This window comes from Bombus affinis, chromosome 15 (genome assembly GCF_024516045.1).
Source record: "Bombus affinis isolate iyBomAffi1 chromosome 15, iyBomAffi1.2, whole genome shotgun sequence".
In the NCBI taxonomy this organism is placed as follows: domain Eukaryota; kingdom Metazoa; phylum Arthropoda; class Insecta; order Hymenoptera; family Apidae; genus Bombus; species Bombus affinis.
In genome coordinates, this window is record NC_066358.1 from 8390670 (window position 1) to 8415043 (window position 24374).

General features: G+C 40.1%; 1 protein-coding gene across 2 annotated transcripts in view; it reads left to right on the top strand.

The window, feature by feature from the left end:
• The first annotated feature begins 4694 nt into the window (after nucleotides 1-4694).
• LOC126924698 (basement membrane-specific heparan sulfate proteoglycan core protein-like) overlaps nucleotides 4695-24374 on the top strand; it is a 261267-nt gene continuing 241587 nt past the window's right edge. For both annotated transcript variants that reach the window (XM_050739474.1, XM_050739478.1), the window contains exon 1: nucleotides 4695-5384. The gene's annotated coding sequence lies outside the window, so the exon portion shown is untranslated. The remainder of the gene's footprint in view (nucleotides 5385-24374) is intronic.

Sequence of the window (24374 nt, forward strand, 5' to 3'; positions counted from 1 at the left end):
TTGCGAAAAGTTCGCATGAACATGAGGAGCGTTCTAGCGCCGAATGATTTTTGACCCAACGAACGTCACCGATAAATCGTCCTGGATTGTTACCAACGTATACTCCTAACCCCACGCTGGTTTCCGAAAGTGGAACTACAGGCCGTGTTGGTCAGCGGAAGCAAAATCAGCAGGTCGTGTCGAAAGTTTTGCAAACCTGCGCTCTGGAGGCACAGTCGAATGTCTGATACCGCAGCCACAATTTCTCGGCGCCGTGACGTGCGTGTGCATGCACGTGACGCATGCACACGCAAATACCAACACTGTTACCGGTAAAAAAAAGAAACAGAGAGAAAGCATCAAGCCTTTGATCAATCGAGTCTCGCTATTCGTTTCCATTCGAGGAGATCCGTTTCCACATAAAAATCAGGCGTGTTCAGAGTATCCGACTGGTAAGAAACAAAACACAAGTTACATATGCGTCCTTTGCAATTATCAACTTACTGCGTTTACTTCGCAGACTCGATTTCGTCTGATGTCAGAAATCCATTTCGTCTAGAAGCACAGACACGCTTTTTCGCAGGTTCTAAGAAGCTTCCACGCCTTTTTCTGCGTCACATTTACCTAAACTCATAAACAAAAGAAGTCCTTCGTTTTATCATATAGTTTTATAATTTACCTTTTCGTTTATCGACGAGACTCTCAAAAATAGCATTTGTTCTTTCAATTGGCCTTTGTATCGCGATTTATTCTAGAGCGTAGACGATATAGGTGACCGTAGGGTACTTTGATGCTGCTATTGCAACCGTTTTTTTATATAATGTTCATTCAGTGAAGTCTACTCTGCAATTTACGTTTCGCGACAATAAAACGTGAGTCGCGCGCTTATGATTGTTACCGAAAAGGCGAAGCGTCGCTACGTTTGTGAATGTGTCTGTTTGAAGTCGATCAAAAAGCGTGCGAAACAATTAGTTAGCCGGTATATTCGGCCTGTTAGCATTTAGCATGCATCGCAGAAACCATTCAAGAAATACGTATATCTACGTACATATACTTCATCATATGCAAAGTCTGATTTTTGTCCACCGTACCCACACTCGTTAATCAATTGTTTCATCCTAACGTGTCAATTATTATTAATTGTTAATTTCTCAAGGGAATAATTATTACACAAATTAGATTATTGGTCTATTTCGCGATGTGTACGTCAAAGATCATCTAAAACGACAACCGAATCGACATTACTTTCCTCTCTCCTAGATTAAATTAATTAAAGAATCCTAAATAATTTCATCCGTGTCCAGTGTATTGGTTGAAGGCTAAATTATAAAAATAAAAGGCCAGATTATACGGTGTAATAATTCTTGTCTTTGATCTAATAATTATTTCATTCGATTAATTTCTATCCGAGGAAGGCACGTCTATATTTCCAATTTTATTCTTCGAAAACTGACCGTTATCAACGTAACAAAACAACAGAAAATCGGAAAAAAAAATCGGAAAAAGGAAACGATTGTCACGGCCCTCTGCCATTCATATTACGAGCCATCTTACAAAGCATCGTTTACGATACGTTGATTGAAATTTTTCAGTCACACACGCAATTACTTGTTCCTGAATCTCTGTAATTCAACATGCACGAGTAAACGACGAATCGCGTAACGTCTTTCCTTGGACAATAATATTCAACGCGCGTAAGAAACAAGTGGAGAAAATCTTTTATCTCGGAGATACAACGCGATGAACGTGGAACCGGAGTTGGACGGGACTTTCATAATAAGGTACGGAAAATGGTGGAGCATCGTCGAAGCGTAAGATCGGTCCATATTTCCGGTAATTTGTAGGCAATTTCCGAGCTTCGAATGCTCGGTTGCCCAATTACAGCGTGAGACGGTATTATTGAGATTTTCATATGGACCATAGCTTACAGCGTAGCTTTTAAGACGAACGAACTCCTCTCACTCGTATTTCATGGTCTAACGGATACTCCCATTCCCTCTTTTGTCAGTCTCCATTCTTCCTGTTGAACTGGAAAAAGGTAAAACGAAAGCCTTCGGAGGATTTTATTCCTCCCGGTGTCGCGATCCTTCGCCCTCCAAGTAGGCCGCTTCTTGAGCTTTTATTCTATTAGACGGAAGATACTTACTAAATTACGTTAACTCTCTGACGTTTCTCTCTCCCTTTCTCTTTCTTTCTCTCTCTTTCCCTCTAGCGTGCGCGCTCGTCCTATATTTCGAAAACAAAAGAGAAGGATATGCCAAGCTGCGAGTTCCAAGTTTCGAGTTATACACAGGAGACGTTAACGGATCTAAGAAGACCGCTAAATTTCAATGGGACTCTGCCTTTTGAACGAGTTTCGCGTACAACGAATAATCTTTTAACGTTCCTTTCTTGATCATCCTTTATCTCCGTACTTCGTTAGTACTTGTGGTTTCTGTTGGTTTTTTACCTAAGAAATTACCTATGATTTGTATAGCGTAATGTTTAGTATAATATTTGTATAGCGAAAACAATGAAGCGTACTTTCGTCAGAAAATTCGTACAGGTTAAATTTCTTACTATTTTAAGAAATTTTGAATAACCTGATTAAAATTGAAAAGAAGCGTCGGTTCAAACGCTGTCAATAGCGCGCTGCATCCTTACAGAGCGATATAGCTGAGATGAATAGGTGTTATCACGGATCGAACGACGTATTTTATCGATATGCCGTGCACGCAAGTCGGCCGGTACGAGACGCGGCGAATCAATTTACGAAGACAAATTGACCGAACGAGACTCAAACTCATGAGGAATCACCGCTCGTAAATCGAAATGGTACCGCGATTTCATCGTTTATCGAGACTTCGGATTCTTCTGATTCCGACAGAGACTCGTTTTAACTCTGACTCAGACTCGCTTCATACGCTAGACATTTACATCGCGTTTTCATCCTCCGTACTCGATGTGGCAAAAACATTAAACACCTGATCATTTTTTAACTAGCGTTTTACCACCAGCCTAAGTATCTGCAGTTGCAGCGATGTGGAAAAGCGTCGGAAACGTAAACCAGTCTCACGATACTTTGGCACGTGCGTAGTGCACACGCGAATGAGTACGTTTCAGTCTGAAGTCTGAAGCGCCTACTTTGCGAATGAAATCGACGAAAGAGTAAGTCGCGCGACTCAAGGATGTGGAAACAGCGACTACGTACTCGCTTGTCGAACCGTGACGTCGCGAGTCCTCCTGTTCCCACAGGAGTACCCGGAAACCTCTCTTTGCCACGGCTCCTTACTCGCCGTCGCGTCTGTCGCGTCTCGTAGCTCGTAAAGCAGAAGGAGGACTGGCGCGCTGGAGGATGCTCCGAGCACTGCGTACGGGTTCGATATTCTCTAGCTTTGCATCTTTTTTTTCTTTTTTTTTCTTTTCGTAAATGTTTCACCGACAACTTAAGTACGTAGCACTGTGGAACTGTCAGCCGCCACGATCGCGACGTATATAAACATGGCTACGCTTCACAGTCGGTGAGTTTCTCCCGTGGATTTCTGTCGAAAGACTCGTCTTCGTTGAATCTTGCGATCACGCGAAACCAGAGAAAAGCAATAAACAAGAGAAAGAAGAGAAGCAAAGAAATATTTTCGAACATTTTCGATAGCTTCGGCGAATTAAAAATTTAACGCGAATCGAATTTAGAAATCAGATGAGAATTTAATGGAAAATATTTTATCAGGAATCTATGATAATCGGGCATTTTTGATGCAACACGCGACGATAATGTTTTCTGCAAACTAACACAAAGTTTAAGGAGACGCTTGACAGCCACACTTACATCTTTCGCTAATGAGTCGATAAATATGTTTATTTTGGACGATTCACGAATGCGTAATTAAAGATGTCGAAAGCTGTACACGCCTTTGCGTCAAAATTCTATCGGGAGAAATGTTGGATTCGGTGTACCTTATTAGATTATAACCGGGTCACATGAATAATCTTTATCACGTGAAGAATTAACACGCAAGCTTCATCTATAAATATACAGAATGTGAGGAGGTTTGCTCGCGTGCAGAGGTATCTTCAGCGATCTTTAATTATCGATAACTACAAAACAAAGCCGAGAAAGCAATTTTTTAATTCTTGATTTTCGTCTTATTTTGGCTTCGAGAATCACCCCTTAAATTTCCTGATACCTGTAGTCGAACACCCTGTATATTTATATAACGCGTTTGAAAATACGCACGCGAGCGTAAATTTGTCGAAACGAAAATCCGTTACCATGTTCCGGTTGGAAAAATGGAAAAATGGAAAAAAACGGTACGCAGCTTATAAGAAGAATCAGTCACCACGAAGCGGACAGTAATCCTGAATCCCGAACGATAGTTGTGACCAAAGATCGAATCGATTTCGAAACTTGTTTAAAATGTCGATCGATGTATCGCTTCGTACAGTCGATCGTTTCGAAGCGTAGACAAATGGACGATAAAAACAACGAACGTTGTATATCGCATTTCGGACTTGTAAGCGTTCTATCTGTGCAGAGTGGCAAGGCAAAAGACGAAGCAAAGTCAAATGGAAAGGAAAACAGAAAAGTATGAAATTAGAAAACTACAGAAACGTTTTCCAGCTAATCTGACAGGGTATACTTATTCGACAGAGTTGAGGCTAAAGCCAGAGCCAGAGGTCGTGGTGAGTCGCACGACGTTAGAGAGGGCGTGCGCGTTCCATCAGCCTGCGGGATCAGTCGACATCCGAAGCGGCACTCACGTTCCGCGACTGTACCGCGCGCGCGCCTTTATCTTGCCTCACTAAATCGTCCTTTTGAGTTTGCCCGATCGAACCGCCTGTTATTCATTGTCGCGATAAACGTCGCGAATATCGAGCAACGCTCGCGTTTCACCCGTGAACGAGCAACCGAATTTTAGTGTTCGCGCGCGAATGCTCGCTCGACGATCGTGGGGCTCGTGTGCCCGATTCCTGAATTAATCCCATCGACCTCTAATCGATCGAGGATCGTCTGGACCGCGTTATCCGGTAAACGAATCACGACCGCCATGTTCTTTATCCGTGTACGTTTCATCGATCAGTGAAAAATGTTTCTTTTTCGTGCGCGTTCTGATTCTCGATAATAATTTCATTTGGCACCAAGTTTATCGATTTTTCATCGATCGGAAGTCAGCTACGGAATCGAATTTCAACGTTCTTTCGTGAATTATTTGTTTTTTTTTGCATTCGTATGTTTTCTCCCGAACGAGTTCAAACTTTTTTCCGGTAGAACAAGAACAGGTTGAAAAGTACTACGCAAATGTGTGTTGTGAGATTCCGTCGTGATAGACATGCATTCAACGAGTGATGATCAGTGGTGCTGGTGGCATCTTGTCATTGTTTGTGTTTCATTTCCAAAGTTGTACCTGTCTCGTGCCTCTTCAAAAACGGTGAGTAATGAATCGTCTTAGTTTTTTTTTAGTTTCCATGATTTTAGATTATTAGCGTTCTATCCTTTGTTCTCTCGTTCTCGGTAAGAGGTTCGCAAGTCACGAGAGGCAAAACGTTACGGTCGTTTCCTGTAATTTCTAAACAGGCGATTTTCTCGAAACGACTCTCACGAAAATTTGCCAACGCCTTCGTTTAGTGAATTTTGCGAGAAGTTTCATTTGTAAGGAAATCAATAACGGTTAAAGCTGATCATATAGCGATTATATACTTCGTGTATGTTCGGTGCGTTTGCGAACGATTGTATTTCCGCTGACCAATATGTCTATTAAACGAAACACTGATAATCTATACAGCGAATTAATTGTTACGTATGAGGTTATGATAGTAAAACTATCTTAGCTTTTTCATTCTTTCCTTTCAGTATTTTATTATTATTTTTCCGTAGACGTTTTTCTCGATTTGTACGTCGTTTCTACTGTTTTTCGATTTGCGATTAGTACCTCAAAGAAAGGTCGCCATTTTCATCTTGCTTGTCGCCTCATTTGATAATTAAATTTGTAATACGATTCAAAGGGAGTCTAGAATAACGTGTCGACAATGGAAAATTAATTTTTCTTCTATGTACATGATACGTGTACCGCATACGTATGTACGTATAGCGCGGATAGTAAATAGAAATATGACTGAACGACGACTTTGACGGTTCCTGGAAATTGATCGGCGCTATTGAATGGCAGACATTCGACGATGAATAGACATGTTACATCTAATGCGTTATGAAATCATCTTTACAGATAGGTGACTCGGAATCGAGTTGCAACGAGGTCGTTACACTTACAATAATGTGTAAAGATTGACTCGTTTATGAAACTCGAACGAGTTCCCTTTTATCTATCGAATCCATCGCGACCATTTGACTTTAACAGAAATGATTGGATCGGAAAGTATTTGCATGATTAAAAGACTCGTTACACAGCGTTATTCTCGTGACAGAGGGGGCGTTACGATCGAGCCCGAATTAACACTGTAGAATATAGAAGATTGTTAGAACCCTGCTGAAGTAGAGAGGGTGATCAATGACGCATGCAATGACAGGCATACTCTGACAATGAGTCTTAAGGGATTTAGCTTATGTTGTACAATCAATCGAACCAATGGATCGTGCCTTAGAGAAACCATGTTCGATTATCAGTTGCCTGAATTATGGTAGAGATTTTACTTAACGAATACGTACGATAATCCAAGATGGCTGCGTGGTTAATAAAAAATTAATAAACGACGTAATATCGAAAGATTGAAAGTCATTAAGCGTAATGTACGAGTTCGTATAATGTAAAAAAAAATCACTTTGACATTTTTCTGGAAGAAAGTCAATATGCCTTTCATCTCCTCCGGCGAATGAAAACAATATATCACCATCGATCATACCTTGTCAGTTCGTGCAAACGGAAAATTCGTAAAAATCCTCTGTCCTCTCCGCGATGAACCAATATTTACGAACAAACTTCAACTATTGTGATTAGTAAGAAATACCGATTTATTGCTCGGAAGATAACATATACATACTGTGATTGCTAAAAATACGTTATCAAGTCGGATCATCCATCGATAAATTTTAATTCGACGACATGAATCGTCGTGGTTAAGGTACGTCTAAAGAGCATATTGGTGTCTAACGACGAGTGTACAAGGTAACTGTACTACAAGCTCGTCCGAAAGTAAGATCTTCAAGGAAAGTCGTACTCATTTTAATAAGCAGCGCGTACTCGAGAAACAATTAATTCGGAGGTCGTGTTTGTCGCAAGAAGTACAGGAGAACTATCGATCAATTTTTTGATCACTCGGAAAACCAATTGAGATTTAACGAGGTGGGGAAACACGCGTACAGTGCATTGTTCCCGATCTGCGTTTGTTCGAGTTGGAAAAAAGAGAATGGTTTTAAACGTTCTGTTCGCGGCTCTGCTATATACGTATGCATGTATATACATATTATGCAGCTACCCAGCTACAGGACGGTAGACTATGTGTTAATAAGGGGAAAAATCCCTTCGTTCACCTTTGTTCGTCAACACCTGCCGCATCACAGACCGTAGAAATGCTATTTCAGCTTACCACCGCTTCTCTAACGAGCGATCAATTCCGCATCCCTAGGAACCTTTGATAATGCGTGGCCTTTGTTAAACGATAGCAAGACGAGTCGGCTTTCCCCTCTTTATTCCTTTCTCTGTTTCAGAAAAATGTATGTCGCAATTTAAAACGGAACGGAGATAAAACTCCGTAGCGGCGAGAACGTCTCACGGTCTCGTTTTAAAAGAAAATTCAATGTTAAATTATGCGTTATATCGTACAGAATACTTCAAATATGTAATACGATATACGCTCGGATTTAATATAAATGGATAGAATAAAACGAGACTTTCTATCATTGAAATAATATAGCGACATACGCGTGTAGTATATATATATTAGTGTCGATGAACTTGCTTCCATTTTAATGAATTCTTATCTAATTGTAACATAGTTACGTTAGAATTTCACGTATATATATTTCAAAAGATACCGACCTTTGACAGGAAAGCTAATTGCTCGTCTGTTAGAGTAGCGATATTTCTTCCACGTGGAGCAGAATTTAACTGTTATATAAATCATAAATATCTTGTCAAAAATGATGTAAAATACATCTTCGTAGAGAAGCGTTCTTCTTATCGTTTCTATCTTTGACGGTGCGATTCGCATTTCAGTATTAGCGTAGTCGCGTTAAGGTAGAGATTAACGTAGAATAGGGAAATTGTAGTTGGAAGGAGACGATTGAAAGATGATCTTTGAACTTTTGGCCTTAATACGAACGAGGTCGTTGAGGAGCGAGCTTCCGATTCTTTGGAGAAACGCTTAAAATTCAAATGTGAGTTCGGTGTCTTCTTAGATTGACTGGAAGACTAATACCGAAGAAGAAAGAAGTCTCTGGAACGAGAGTATAATTTTTCTATAAATCACGCTAGTATAATCCTTAAAATTTGTCAGCACTTTCGATCGCAGAAACGATAGGTTACGATCTTTTTATTAACGCTTTTGAATATTTCGCTTTAAAACGATCTGATCGACGTGGATTCATCGCGTAACAATGGAGCGAGTTTTACTTGCAACTGTAGCATAGAGATTTCAACAAGAGAGTTTTTCAAGCATTCAAACGAAAACGGTAATCTCCTTCCCCGTGAAATATGTAGCTGTCGAACACGATATATTGTTTAAAGTTTAGAGGATGCCAATGTCTTACGTAAACCACGTAACATTAGGAAACTTCCTTGAAACGTTCGATATTAAGAGAAAAAGATACCATTTTTACTAATCGAATAATTAATACACGAACGTGAACTAACGTTTACAAGGTTGTTATCATAAAGAAATACTCGTGGAGAATTTTCAAACGCGTGTATTTCTAAGATAGTGCATTAAAAGAATGTGTGTGTGTGTGTGTATGTGTGTACGTTCCATGAATTCTATTAGCGACACGACGAATAAAACGGTATCGGTTGAGAGATCGATCGAAATGGAAAGAGATAATACGTAAACATTGGACAGTTTTCTTTAATGTGAACGTATAGGGCACGAAAAGAAGCATACGCGTATTACGCTTAAAATTGGCGCAGTGCCTGGCGGAGAGGAAGCGTTCGCTTGCCACTGGAAAAATTTCCAAGCCGTCATTTGTATATGCATGCATTTATCCGTGACATGGTTAACATTCCGCTGCGATGAGAAAAAAAGGTATTTATAGAGCGATATCGCCGCGAGAAGGAAGCGTAGCTCGTAAGATCGGATAAGATTGAACCGCGGGTAGCAGGTGCATTTCTCGGAATCTGGCGCGGTTGGAAGGAAGAAAAAAAATTTGGTGGTCTCGCTTCACTTTTTAGGGGTTTCGCGGCGCCGAAGATTTCATCATAGCGAATGTAGAGGTAAAGGGATGGAAAGAAGGCAGGGGAGTATGTAGGGATCAGTTGAGCGGAAAGCTCTTTCGCTGCAAAATACTTGCAGCTATGCATGCATGAATACCGGTATTTGGAGGCCATACAGTCGGTGAATACCAGTACCCGCGAGAGATGGGTGAGTCGTACAACCGATCGAACGTGTATTCATCCGTGTGCCGGTAATTCGTGCTCGACGCGCTACAAACGAAAAGGACGATAAACATTTGAGCAAGGTTTTCCAACATTTGTATAAGCAATCAAAGGTAAACGAGTAATTTTCTTTTCATCGCAATTTTGATTTTCCAATGTATGCATCGACTATTTGCCGTTATTATAAAATCATCTTTCAGTTTCGCAACGGCTACACCGAATTCCTTTCTAAATATTCAACTCAATAGTTCAGATATACCTCACGAAATACACCTACTTGTACGATAACCGATGCAACGAACGAAAATCTTGGGAAAAGCGAACATGTGATACCAGTTATATGGATAGATACGTACGTGTACTTTACACGTATTTGCCGTTTAGTGTTAGTTACCGTGGGACGAATTACGTGGTTGTTGCGTATTCGATAAACATAAATCGTCGCCTCTTAAGAGAACTGGAACATTTTCGGCACGCGATAAAACTGTTTTCTACGTGATTTACCTACGACGCTTCTTTTATCTGACAGATTTACTTTCTTTTTATAGTCACTTTCAAAGAAGAGATCGCCGAAGGTTTTTTCACTCGATCGTTGGATCGCGCTCCTGGGAATTGACTTAACGTTGAGTTTCTATGTAAATTGTGGTTCGTGGCGAGAGCTGACGGTGATTTGGACGATGCGTTTAAATGCGTCTTTCTTCTACGTTTCTTTCCGATCGACCGTTCTCCAACTTTCAAGTATCTACAGAAAATTCCATTTCTGCATAGAATGAATTCTTTGCTGCATTTTTCCTACCTTAAAAAGAGAAAGAAAGAGAGACAGGGAAACAGAGAAATACGTATTTCGTATATTATACTTCTGTTAATAATACCGGAAAAATGCTGCAACTTGTTTAGTATAAAAATGCTACAATTTTTTTGTAACGTAAAAGGCAGTTGGAAACCGATATACGATATGTCCGGTTTTACTCGGAACGATCAAATATCTGGCAAAACACGGACGATACGAAAAAATGTTCCGTACGGAAGTTGTATGGTATCGAGCAGGGCGTATTTTTCCCCTTCTATCTATTTGGTCTTGCAATGACCTTGCGATCTGCTGTAGAGGTAACATTAAAATTTTTCAATTCCTACCTCCATCTTTTATCATATGTCCTTATAGCTAACATTCAGATGTTTTCAAAACGCTACAAAGTTACGTCCTCCACATAATCCAGCATTAACGTTGTTCGATGTACACCGTACAGAAAGATGTTTTTGATAGTGCTGTTACTGGTATGACATTGTTGGAACGCAAGCTTACAGTTTTCCAATATTTCCAAAACAGCTCGTCAATTCTGAGCGGTAAATTTCGGTACGAACATAGTTGTTTGTATCGAGCGGATTTGAAAGTTCGTATCCTGATGCCGGATGCTTCAAAATACGCGACTTCATATTATTTTGAAAACATCTGATTATCAGCTACTAGAATATGCGATAAAAAAACGGAGATATCCATTTCAAAATTTTACTGTCGCCTCCATAGAACGTCTGAAGGATATCGCAAGATCAAACAGATAAATAACACGGTGCGTGGTCCCTCTCGATACCGTACGACTTTCGCCTTAAACATATTTTCGTGTCATTCGTATTCTTCCAGATATTTGATCGTTTCCAGTTAAACCGGACGTGTTGTACGTAGTTGCATGTAGAGTAACGCGTAATGACCTGTAGAACTAGAGACCACTTTTACCTGGCTCGCGCTACTGTTTCATTATTCAAGGTAGGAACATTGAGGGAAATTGCGCGCAATTGGCCAAGCGCACGGGCAATTCGTCTTTGCGAAAGTTTTATCGACTAATGAGTATATAGGTAACACGGTGGCTCGTGAGTTCGTCATTAGTCATTAGCCAGTTTCGTCGAGCGGGAATTCGTTTTAATGAATTTTACGAAACTCGTCGATCACTCGCGTAGCGGAAAAAAGCTATCGCCGTTGGCCGGCCGCTCTTAAATATTCCATTCCAAGATATATCCGTCCAGGGATTAAACTCGATCTTTAATACGTGGGATTAGAAGCGAAATTTCATTTTTATATTTGCATTTTAAAGTTAGAAGCGGCAACAGTCTCAACGCAATACCGTCGCTTCGCATCTGGCAAAGGTTTCCCCATAGAAATGTCATATCGCATTTTATGTTTATTCGTTATTTGTTTTCGAAGAGATCGATTAAAAATATTTCTCGCACACGTTATACATGTACAACGTTTTGGCTTGATATTCCTAAAAAAGCATCTCGTCGTATCGTGAAATTCAGTACGCTATTACGTGCATATGGCAGAAGTATGTAACGTTCCGGTCGTGCTGAAGATTTATTTTACATTTTTTATAAACAAACGCGTAATATGGTAACGTTCACCACGGTCAGGACCGAGATTTATGTGACGATCTGTGCGTGATCGATCGAGTTAACAATCGTACGTTACATTTAATTCAGATGAAAAAATATGACGTAAAATAAAATAACAATCGATGTTGCCTGTGATTAATTTTTAATTAACTTTCACGATTGGTTCGTAACGAGGAACGGAATGAAATCAGAAAAATGTAAACAAGCATTTTCCATTGCTGGTCTTTGTGACACGCTAATGAGTAGAAAATTTAAATAACAACAAACAAAGTTGCTTAATTGCTGCTGGTTGAATAATTTCTGAAAAAAGATCGGCCAAAGAAAACCGAGTGGCCGTAAATTATTAACGACTACTTAGCGAAAAATTATAAATAACAGATTCAGACGTGTTTCGAGTCGGTGCTTAAGAGGAACTGGTAAAATATACGGGATTTTCACGCTATCAATTCTCAGCGTTTTTCTCGTTACCGACAAGTACGAGAAAAGATGAAAGAGAAAAAGAACGGATAGTTTAAAACTGACTATGCGCGTACTCGCTATAATATCTTGTTCGCAAGTGCGAAGACACATTTGCATTTTATTATTGCATATATAACTTAACGTCTATACGTGTAAGTATATTGTCGCAATTAACGAGAACACGAATTCAGTCGTAGATATGCCAGCCAAACTGAAAAGAATAAAATATAGAGTTTACGAAAGTCACAGAGCTTGCAAAAATCACCAAGATTTAGTTAAAAAGGCGAAATGCTATTTGACTCGCGTCCACGTTGACGATCGCGCAAAGAATAACCGGGAATATCCTTGACATCGCGTCGCTTCGCCGTCGCAGTCACAAAACCGTTGGGACACGCTAACCCGCCGTACGACGCGGCACGAAAGAGAGCTTAATTTATGCCACTGTCAAGCTCAAGTATCTTCGCTTTCTCTTATATCTTCGCTTATATCGGGGCGACGAGAACCAAGCGACCAGTCGCGTTCCAACCGTTCGAAGTATCGCGTTTCCTGCTACTGCCAACGAAAATGAAATCCAAACCGAACGCTGTTCTGTTTGTTATTTTCATGTACCGGTGTGCGTATTGTACGTGTTCTGTGTGTTTTCGTTTTCGCATCGCTATATGTATATATGGTATATAGGTCGATAAGTCTGAAGATATATACCTTTTAATTCGACGAGTAACTTTCTCGCTTTTCGATACTTATTTGTATAATTCTCTTGCTTCTCTGGACTCTTTCTTTAGCCGCTTTACTTTCTGCATCGCTGTTTCTACTTTCAAACGGAACGCCTCTCCTCTTTTTCCATTTTCCTATTTTATAACGCCGGTAGCAAATTACGTAGCAGTAGTTGCTGTTTATTTATTTCTCTTCCTTTCCAACAGACTAGACGTTCCGGTGATAGTAATTGATGGGATTACGCAAGTTCGCACGCGCCCTTGATGGCTCAATATCGTTTTTTTTTCTCCGTTAAGGAAAGATACTTCTTAGTTCGACCCGAATCACATCGTATCGTCCCTCGCAGGCCTACCAGGATAACGGCGAGAAACGATGAAATAACCTAACAGAGTCGTTCGTGACAAGCCATTCGACGAAATCTTCGCAGGGTTTCTTCCCTATTCCTCTATCGCTTTCGAGTTTGGCTATCTTTTTGTTGGAAGTGAATACACACACTACCACGATTCCATATCTTCCTCTTTTTAGCTATAGTCAACTTAGCTATCTTCTTTCACCGGTTAACCGCGTTTAACGAGTATGCACGTGAAACAAAAACTTTACCGCGATGCGTATACTCGTCGTTGCTTGTATTTATTTACGCGCTGCACGATCTAACCCCATGACAGATTTCTAAAACTAAATTCCTCAGTTAATTGGTTAATTTTCGCGGCACTGTGTACGTAGCTGTGTTAATATTGTATTTCCTGCATTTTCGTAATATTATTTAAATAGATTGATTCATTATGCAATGGACAGTGAAAACAATATATAAATATACTTTACGTAGCTAACAACAATTTATGGTTATCATCGTTCTTTACGAACTGATTTTCCATAAAATTATTTCCTAGCAATAATGTTTAATAGCATCTTATTTTAACAGCTAAATTATCCTACAGCGATGAAATGTTCGTGTTCCTAAAGAGGATGAAAATCCTCTTAACTATGATCGCGAACGTACCATGATAAAATATAATTAAAAGCACTGCCCGATTATTTACGTTTTCCCAACGAAATAGTTACTATTATTATGAAATTCGTGTATGATGGGCGTTTTCGAAGCGGCGTTATTTCAAACGAGGATACGCAAGAAAGTTTGACGCGCGATCGTGTTGGAAATTTCCACAGAGGCCCTTTTAAAGTCTGCCAACGATTCGTTCTTTTCTCAAATCTCTACAAATAGCCACGCATTCAGGCAGAGCGTCGCAGCTTTGCTTACTTACTTAAAAACGTATACAAATGAACGCTAATGACATAAACGTAACGATCATTGTAAAGCAGAGAAGAAAAGCAGTTTCTACCGACGCGGTAGTGGTTTGCGTTAGCGAGCAAGCTAAACTTATTTTTAGTTGCTCTGTTGCTTGGAAGTCGGTGGGTAAACATCTGGACCGCCCAGCATCTTGGCGAAAGTATCACTGTTAATGGCGACTACATTTTCCAGCGTAGCTTGAATGCACCTTGATACGCCCTATGCCACTAACAGAGCTTAGTTCTAATGGTCTGTGCCTCGTGTTACCCAGCTTTCCTATTCTTCCTCCCAAACAAATATCTCAGCTATGATAGTTAACTCGTATCCAGCTACGTCGGCTGAGAGAACGACGAAGAGCGAGGTCTGCGAATGAACGAGGAAGGAAAGACTATCCAAGGAGAGAGAGGCTTCTCGTTGGCTTGTGAGGTGGAGTCAGGTTGTTTAAGAAATCTCTTGACGAGGAGAAAGAGAGAGAATGAGCGATTAGCTCGTTTCCTCTCTTGCAATCTGAGAAATAAGAAATAAGAATGATACAGCGACTAATTGTAAGAAAGAGGAAAAGCTAGTAACAAAGAGAGAGAGAGAGAGAGAGAGAGAGAGAGAGAGAGAGAGAGAGAGAGAGAGGGAGAGGCGGTAACTAAAAAAATAGAAAAAGAAAGATAATGGAGGAAAAGGAGATGGAAGTTTCCTCGAGGAAAGCTGAAACTGTTTACCAAGAGACGTAGACATTTCGAAAGATCACTCGACCCGATGCGAGAGATTGGATGGTTGAATGAGGAGAAAAATAATTTCTAGGTAAATAGAATTTTACGTGTTATCGGTATTTCTGAGCGTACGATTAGCATATTTCAATGCTGTTCTTCCATCGCGCTATTGCGAGTGCTGCAAGAAAGAAATTACGAATTTGTTTTATAACGTTGTTCGTATTTCTTATCCTTTTCATTCTTCAAACGACTTTAGAGCTTCGTTCTCGTGTTTTTTAAAGTTTAAATTCTTTGCCGGTATCGTGAAGTTCGTGAACCAGTAACATTTTCAATTGTGTCGCCCTACGAAAGTGCTGGTAATTACAAAAGTTTCACGATTTCAGGTATTTTCAGTAGAAATTGCACCCGTAATAGCGCTGATATACCTAGTGCGATGTACAAGTCTCTGAACCTGCAACTTTTTTCCACCATAAATTCCGAACGTTCTTAAGAGGCAACGAGCTCTGTTAAAATTCCGGTTTACGCATTAAAACCGTAGAGATGTAGGCGAAACCACGAACGAACTGTTCAAGTAATGGAAAAGTTACAACGAACACGATGTGCTTTATTGCCTATCTATCGATAGTATCGTATGGCTACGACAGATACAAACGATTCGTATAAGAAGAGCAGACTCGACATTGAAGTCGTTGTTCTGACATTTACCCAAAGATAAATTTTCCTTCTCAACCTATCTTTGACGTTTCGTAAAATACCGAACATTTGCAAGAATCTCTTTAAACGAATAACGCGCGCAAAAGATTAGTAGTTTCTGGTATTTCCACGAATTTCTGGTCGGAGACGGGACGATGATTAAAAAAAAAAAAAAAAACATTTTCCGTTGAATGAAGTCGACTCGAAATAAAAGTGTTTGGACGCGGTATAAATTTCGCTTGTACATGAGAATATAACTATGGTAAATTTGCTTGTCTACGACTACGATACGATCTACCGTAAACAGAACAGTGGGAAGGAAACGCGTCGTGTCGCGTCGAGTTGCGCCGCGTCGTGCGCGTAATGTATAACGAAAAACCGCAGAAGCTCGACCACCAGACTTTTTCAATTCTCTTCGAAACGACGACTAATTTTTTCACGGCTCGACGATGAGTTGCATTTTGGATAGGAGATTTTCTACGAATCCGACGGTAAGCCGAGAATTTATAATAGAACGTGATATTGTTCCTGAGATTTATCGACGTATATACGTACATGTATTTTTTAGTTAATTTTAAACGAACGTTTTTCTCGTTGCATTTAACGTAGAATTATATTCTTCAAACGGAATATACTACAAGCATAGTATGGAGCATTCTAACGTGAAATATAACACAATTTTAAAAATATTTTCTCGTTAGGATATTTTCGTGTCTTTGTCAATTTGAACCGGTGGTAATTAATTTTGTTTTTGCCGTGCAGCTTGATTTCTGTGGGACCTGCACTAGGAGTACCAGTCGTTCTTTCTCAATTGTAACGTTTCTGTTGCATTTAGTGGAGCGCGGCTCGTCAGCGTCTTTCGTTATACCATAGATCTCCACCGAGCAAGTAATTGTCTCCTGTAATCCTACTTTTTCTTGCCAGTCTGTTCCACAGAAATTTCAAGGACGAATTCTACGTTATCATCGTTCACGCCTTAAAGGATTTGATCACGGTTTGATGGCGATAAAGACCGAGAGAACAGGCAATTGCTTGAATTATTTAAACGAGGTTCGTTTCGGACCAGCTTCGCTGAGACGGCTTCAAATCGAATATAAAGGTAGAATTCTACGAGAAACCGAGATCGTTGGTTCAGCCAATGCTGAATTGCGTGAATCTAACGAGCAACGGTCAGCGATCTATAATTTCCTCGCATAACCCATCCGTGTCAATGATCACTTGAATTTAACTTCTTGCCGGTTCACCTGATATTCTCACCCCTCGCCCTCCTCCATCATTTTTCTTCAAAATCTTTCCTCTTAATACCTCGGCTTATCAGCTGCCTCGAGATTTCTACAGTGAAACCTAATTTATCAGCGCCGAACCGCACAAACCGTTTCTTCGGTCTCCTTGCATTTACGTAATTGAATTTCAACTCCTGCTTTTTTCCTTATCCGATGGTTGGTTTCTGTCGTCAACTTCACAGCCTCCCTTGGTACGCTTATATCAGGATTTCTTTTATCGTTTTCTTTTTTTTTTCATGTTGTCCAAAATGAAATAGTACATCGATCGTTCGCGAAAGATCGCTTATCGGCATTTTACATACTTACGAGTGAAATTGTTTAGGCGAAGCGGGACGTCGTATCTCTAAAATAAAGTTTGTAGCCGCGTATTAAAATCCTATCTGTTGTTTCCTTTCATTCTGCGATCCTTAAGAGGAATCGAGCCGTAGATAACGCGAAATGTTTTAGAGCTTTAAACTATCTATCCATTTTCAACGAACTGAATTGTAAACGTTTTAGACTGCAATTTCGAAGAGTTTAAATGTTTCTCTCAATCGCCGGTCTAATGTTAGAAACTAAATTACTTCATCGCCGTTACGAAGCTTTCAATTACAGTTCTTACCAGTACAAGGCGATTACGATAAATTTCTACCATATATAAAGTTTCTACTTTAAGCTACTTTTCCTTGATAATTTAGACATTGCTTGGTACCGAAAGTTATATGATTCCGAATTTGTGACACGCAAATCCAACTTCCATTTGTTACTTGCTTCCAGATCGAATATATCAAGAGAATGGTAATAGACGTTAATTTACTGCCACGATAACATCTCGTTATTAACTCTACCACTTTCAACGAGATCGCACGATTTAGCCTATGCGATATCTGAAACGGTTCTACGGAAGAACATTTGACTTGGAACGACTCGAATCTCTCGCAAGCTACCTACCTATGCATGTACGTATCGTGCGTACATAGCGATTTCCCTGGTCCTTTAGGATGAATTATTAATTGCCAATAACGTCGAAACGTACGAAGCGCGAACATTTTGTCTCGAATAAATTAAATCGCGTAGGAAGATAAAGAAATAGGGATAGAAGGCGAGAGAATTTATAATCTATTCGTAGAGGCTAAGAGGTCGCGTTAGCAAAAATGGTGGTAATTTTATTTATGTCATTAACTTGAAATCGAGTAATGTCAGATTAATATAATAGTCGGAATAGTTTTTATTTATTCTCGACGTGAGATTTTGACCAGCGCGTTAACGCTCGATTATACGCTCGAAGTAAAATCTGATGTCAACTTGAAAGTTAAAGAAAAAGGGAATTGCCTATAAATGACAATGATTGATCGACGTCTATTTAAAAACTCGTTTAAACGCTGTCCATCATTCCTCGAGGTTCTTGAATTTTTTAATCCCACGTAACTCTTGTTAATACCGAAAACTAATGGATTTTACTAATGGCTGTTTCCCCTGTAGATAAACAAATTAATAAATTAATAAATAACGCGAGCGTACGTTCATATTTTCGTACATACACGGCGGTGCAACGAGCAGAGGTTTACGGATTTGTGATTCTCATCAATTTATTACTTATATTTTGCGTAGCAATATCGGTAAGATTATAAGCGAAACTTTATAATGCAAGAATTCATGAAACTTTCAGTCGCTTTACAAAGTCGTTTTATACAGAAGTTGCATAATACGCGTTAATTGTATATAGAGGCAGCAGCTGAAGCTTCCTATGAAAGTCGGTATTATACACGAGCACGCGTATAATACATGATGCACTGGTATCTACACGTAATTTAAAGTATCAGGATTTATGGATAGCACGAGAATAGCCATTATTATTTATCGACGTTCGTTCAGTGTCTGACCGTGGATCGATGCATAAAATATTGGTTATCGGACCTCCGTCACGCTATCGTTCTCATTGTCAGCATCGCTTATGAGTTTCCATTGTTTGAGCTTGTACCGTAATATCTTTTTAGATGCGAGGAAGATTTTGCAATAATTGACAATGAGAGCCAGTTTCGGGGACGATGTTTCTCATCAAATAGAACGGATACGTTTTAACTGCACATTTCATTAATATTAGATACAATTGATCGTACCAATGGCTGGCTATTTCGTCGAATTATTCAATTTATCATAAAATTCATTATTTTAATCTGTCTTTGTAAATACGTTTATGTTATATCTACGAGGAGAATATATCCTCTTTTCGTAATGAAAGAAATATCGGAATTAATTCGAACGTACGTTTGTTTCTCGATGCCGTGTACGAACGTGACTGTTACGTAGGTGCGTAGTTCCACGCAAAGAAACGTACAACGAACTTTGTTCTGTTAAAATTCTCTTTGTTCAAACGATCTATAGATAATCAGAAGATTCTCTCGCCTCTCAATTTTAAAGGCTCTTAAAGTTCTAATATACTCATACAACGCGCTTTGTGACTGTATACGATTGAAACTGCAAGTCAAACTTGCAAAGTGAAATAGAAAAAAGAATACGTGCCGTAAAGATAAGAGTTTCGACCGAGCGTTTTTGCATAAACTAAATTGTTACTTCGGTCGACAGTTTTTGCGTTAGCTGGAAAGGCAAGACCGTCGTACCGCCGCCCATATGTCATGCGATTGAATTATGGACAGATCATGTTTCACCATAATTACTTAGCTGCTTTAGTCGAAACACGTGGACAATGTACCGGGACAGCATCGACCATTGAGCCTCCTGACGCAGATCGGACCAATCCAATCGGATAGCAGCCAGTTCTGCCGACGATCCTCCAACCGACTGAAGGATGTCTTATCTATCAGCGTGTTAGTTCCGTGGTACGCTACGATAATATTCGATTACAAGAATATATAAAAATAGCGGAAGCACGTCGTTCGAAGTATCTGTAGTCCCATTGTTTCGACGCGTACGCGTTTCCACATAATATTATACGTGGCAACGGAATCGTGTAATGTACGATCTATGTCAAGTGTGACACTCGGCGTGTAATGTCAAGCTGATGCATAGCTCAGAGTATTGACTCGTCTATCTATCCATCTATTCATCTATGATTCTGTTCCTTGAATCGCGTACTGTTACAGTTTGTAGGAAATAAGGGATTGGTAATGCGAGCAGACAGACACGGTGAACACGGGATGATTACACGAGCTATCTTCGTTGTGTGCCGCGCCCCGCTTACGAACCGATACTATTTGTCTCTCGTACACATCGGTCAATTAAGGCCTATGTGCTTTTGTGTCCTTCCAGCGAGCAAACTTAGCCGCGCGCGCTCTTCATCCCAGAATGTCAGCCGCCGCTGACAGTGCTGAGCACTGCGAAACGTCGCGTCCTGCATTCCAGATTCGTTTCGACTAGTCTCGAGAGAGACAGAGAGAGCTGCGCATAATTGGAAAGCAAAGCGAACGTAATCGTCGTATTTCAGGATTCCGAGGCCAAAAGTTTATTTTCCTTCGGTGAAATTGGCTTGCGTTCGACCTAATTACGCTTTATCTTTTCATTGCCGTAATCCTAGAAAATAGTAGGTGGTAATCGTATTCTCTTGAACTTCTCGCGTTACATATTTCGCTATTTGTTTCGCCTGTCGTGCAATAACGTTGCAACGTCTTTTTCTTCGGAGAAACGCGACAGTATCGCGACTGGTTTACTAACTCGTAACTCGTAAGGATTATTACGGTTTACTAACCAGCAACGATACTGTCAGGTTCTTTCAGAAAAAAAAGGAAAAAAAGAAAAGAAAAAGAGGAAAAGAAGGCAAACTAACATTATCGCACGACGGTAAGAAATAGCGAAATATATAACGCGGAAAGTTCAGGAAAATACGATTACATCCTACTATCTTCTACGATTACGGCAACGAAAGGATAACGCGTAATTAAACCACACGCGAGCCAATTTCACCGAACGAAAATCAATTTATGGTCTGTGAATGCTGAAACACGACGTTTACATTCGCCTCGTTTTCCAACTATGCGCAGCTCTTTCTCGCTCGTTTTTTATTCGTTCTTAATGAAGCATCTCTTCCGGGATCGTTGCGCCGTGACATCGGAATTTTTGGGATCGCATCATAGGCAGTAAGTTGCCCGAAGTACAGCTCGACCGTGTTACGAAAGGATAGGCCATATATAAGCAGCTGTTATTGGCAGGCTCGATATACGTGCGATAATACGACATATAGAACGCGTATACCGCCCACGTTCATTGCCTAATGGCTCATATGGTGAACATACAGCAGGTGCACTGTGTGTATACCGTATGCTTGCTCCTTGCAGCATACTACGGCACGTGTAAATTGCCGCGTAGAAATATCAAACCTACCTTGTTCACCAGTTACTTATTCTCTCGGCCACAAAACTATTTTACACGATATTATTATATCGTGGAACGAGTATTACGCGATTATCCCTTTGTCGTTATTTCGAAAAACATTAATCTCTGTACATACGACTTTCCACGATAAGGACTCGACGAATACGGAGTTTAACGAAATCGCGATAAACTTTCGATTTCTTCTTTTCTAATTTTTTCTAATGTCGCATATTACATATGTATAAGAGAACTTGCGACGCAATGACTATTATGGTTACCCATTATATGGACGTAAACGTATTTAAACATGTATTGGGTTGGCAACTAATGTGATTGCGGATTTTGTCATTAGGTGGTATTGATAAAATACGCAATTACTTAATTGTCAACCCAATATAATTCACGCGTGCGTTATATCCGATACAAGGATATTTCTCATTTTCTGAGACTGAAACACGAGCGTGTATTTCACTTTTTAAATAAAGAATGATTTATGTTTCAATTGTAAAAAATTTGTCCAGAGAATATAAACAACGAGATAGTCAAAGTTGTAGCAAACAGCTATTATTACCGTGATCTCGGTTGTAAATTTGTCAGCCAATAATAACGTAGTTCTATTGGTCGCGTGATCGGTCCATTTGCTTCGAGATAACCCGAATAATTGAATCGATTGCGTTCGTTGTACGTACCAGGTCGACGAAGGTGTAACGATATCATGGTGTTTCACAGACGTGTTTTACCACACGATAGTTTTACAGAGATATTATAGGTGCAAATGAATGCGCCAGATTAAATGCTACAAGGTGGTGATAAACGCAACCGTATTGTCAGATATCTCGAAAAAGAATCAACCTCTCTAGTTAAGTGGGTCGCGAGCCGACAGAACCAAAGATCCTTCGCTTTCCGGGCAAACTCGCTTGTTATCAGTTAACCAACCGAGGCCCTCGATGTCTATCTTTGTCGCGATCTACGCATACTAAATCCGTTTTCCTTCGCCGCTATAAATCTTGCAGCGTGTAATTAAGATAAGAACAGTACGAATATGTCCGGGAAGAACTTTTGTGGTTGAATAATTAATGAAAACGTGTGATAAATTCTACGACGACGTATGATGAATGTGTACAGTGTGTTATTTATCTAGGAACAGTAGATATGGAAACGAGCATGCAAATGTGTAATTAACGTGAACAGACGTTAAAATCGTAAATATACTCCTTTGATAATGTTCTCTCTCTCTCTCTCTCTCTTTCTCTCTTCTCGCTCGTACTTGCATAACACGGTAAGAAGAACTCGAACAATCGTCAAATAAACGCAAAGTGAGCGTCTAAAAATAAAAGTAGCTTGCTTGATATTGACTTTGACGTGTTTATCCGTGGTACGTTAAACGATCTAAATTTAAATCCTTTCTATTCTTCATAATAGAATTAGAATACGTATGGAGACCTATTTTCCTTTTATCTTTACGCGGTGATAAGTACGACAAGTCGTAACGTAAATATCCCGCCTTTCCTTAATACGAAAACATACTGAATTAACGATTAATATAATAAAATATGATTAATAAATAAATATAGTAAAATAATAGGAGTCGTCTCTTGACAAGTAGACAATGGATCGTTTTAATGTTTCGAGGCTCGTGAGAGGAGCTGATAGAATTGTCGGCATTGTGTTATTCTCCGCAGTCTACAGTTTGTAGTCTACAGTCTACAACCAACAGTGAACGATGTTACAACTTGTAAAATTAATATTCCTGGCGCGTAATCTCTCCTGTTTAGGGGTAGGTACGCATCAACAAGTTTACCGCCATAGCGGCGCGCCACAAAGGCAATGAATCCGGCATATCTGTTTTTCTACGCGTAGACGCTTACTTTTAACGTGGAAAATGGTCGAATCGGAAAATCCGATCTTTCGATGGAACTAATGCAGTACGAGTTCTATAACGATATATCGACATATTACAATACATACGTATTCTATGTGTATAATAGTATTACGTAGCGCGTAGAAATTTGTTGGTTTAAGAAAAAAATAAACTCGAGAGCAATGGACGATGTAACGCGATTGTTCGCTACCGATATAGTATACGTATACCATGTCAAAGATAATTCTCCCAAGAATTTGCTAGAAACTAAAGGATATTACCTGAAATTGCAGAGCAGAAGAACTTATCCTGGTCTAATCGGAAGGCGAGAATCCCAAACAGGGCAAGTAGTACGTAGCTACGCCATGCATGTAGTCGTGGATGCCAGGTCGTATTTGAAGCAGGTAGTAGCTAGCAGCTAACTTGCACTTGCAAGCCAACTCCATGCTCCGCAATTCTAGTCGGTTATTCGCACCATTCGTACGCTCGAAACACCATCGATAGGGTGGTAGACCTTTCGTTTATCGTCTAATTGAAATTCTACTTTCGTACAAAGACAGTGGCGAGACAAAGCTGCGTGATGGCATAATTAGTGAGAGAAAAAGGAGAAAAAGAAAATGGCAGAAATGGCGCGGGCTTACGTTTCGAGCCTTCAGGCGTTTAACCACGGTTGCCGGAAACCCAGTGAACGTCGATGGTAGCAGGGGAAACCAATAAAACACACGTGACGATAAATCGCGCGTGGTCGCGCGGGCGTCGTCGAGCGGGCAATAATGGGTACCTCGTGGCTGGGCAAGCTGTCCTACCAAGCCGGAAAACGGGAAGGGTTACTTTCAGATCCCACGTATAGCGAAACTCTAGTGCGGTTGCTCGTTCGTCCGGAAGCAGCCGTGTACTGTGTACTAGGTCACCGCTTGATCTATCGCATGTCGTTCTAGTCTGCGCCACTCGTGCTCCTCTTACGAAACTGCTCGCTATGAATTCGCATTCGTTCGGCCATCTTGCCATCGTTATTAGTTTATGCGATTTTAACTATACGTCCTTCCTATCGATATACAACGACACGGATAATAGAGAAATAAGGTAGATAATTATATCTGATATGACATATATTAAAATATGAACTTAGATTTTAAACGCGATATTGTATCTGTCTGTAATAGACGCATGACAACCAGGTCG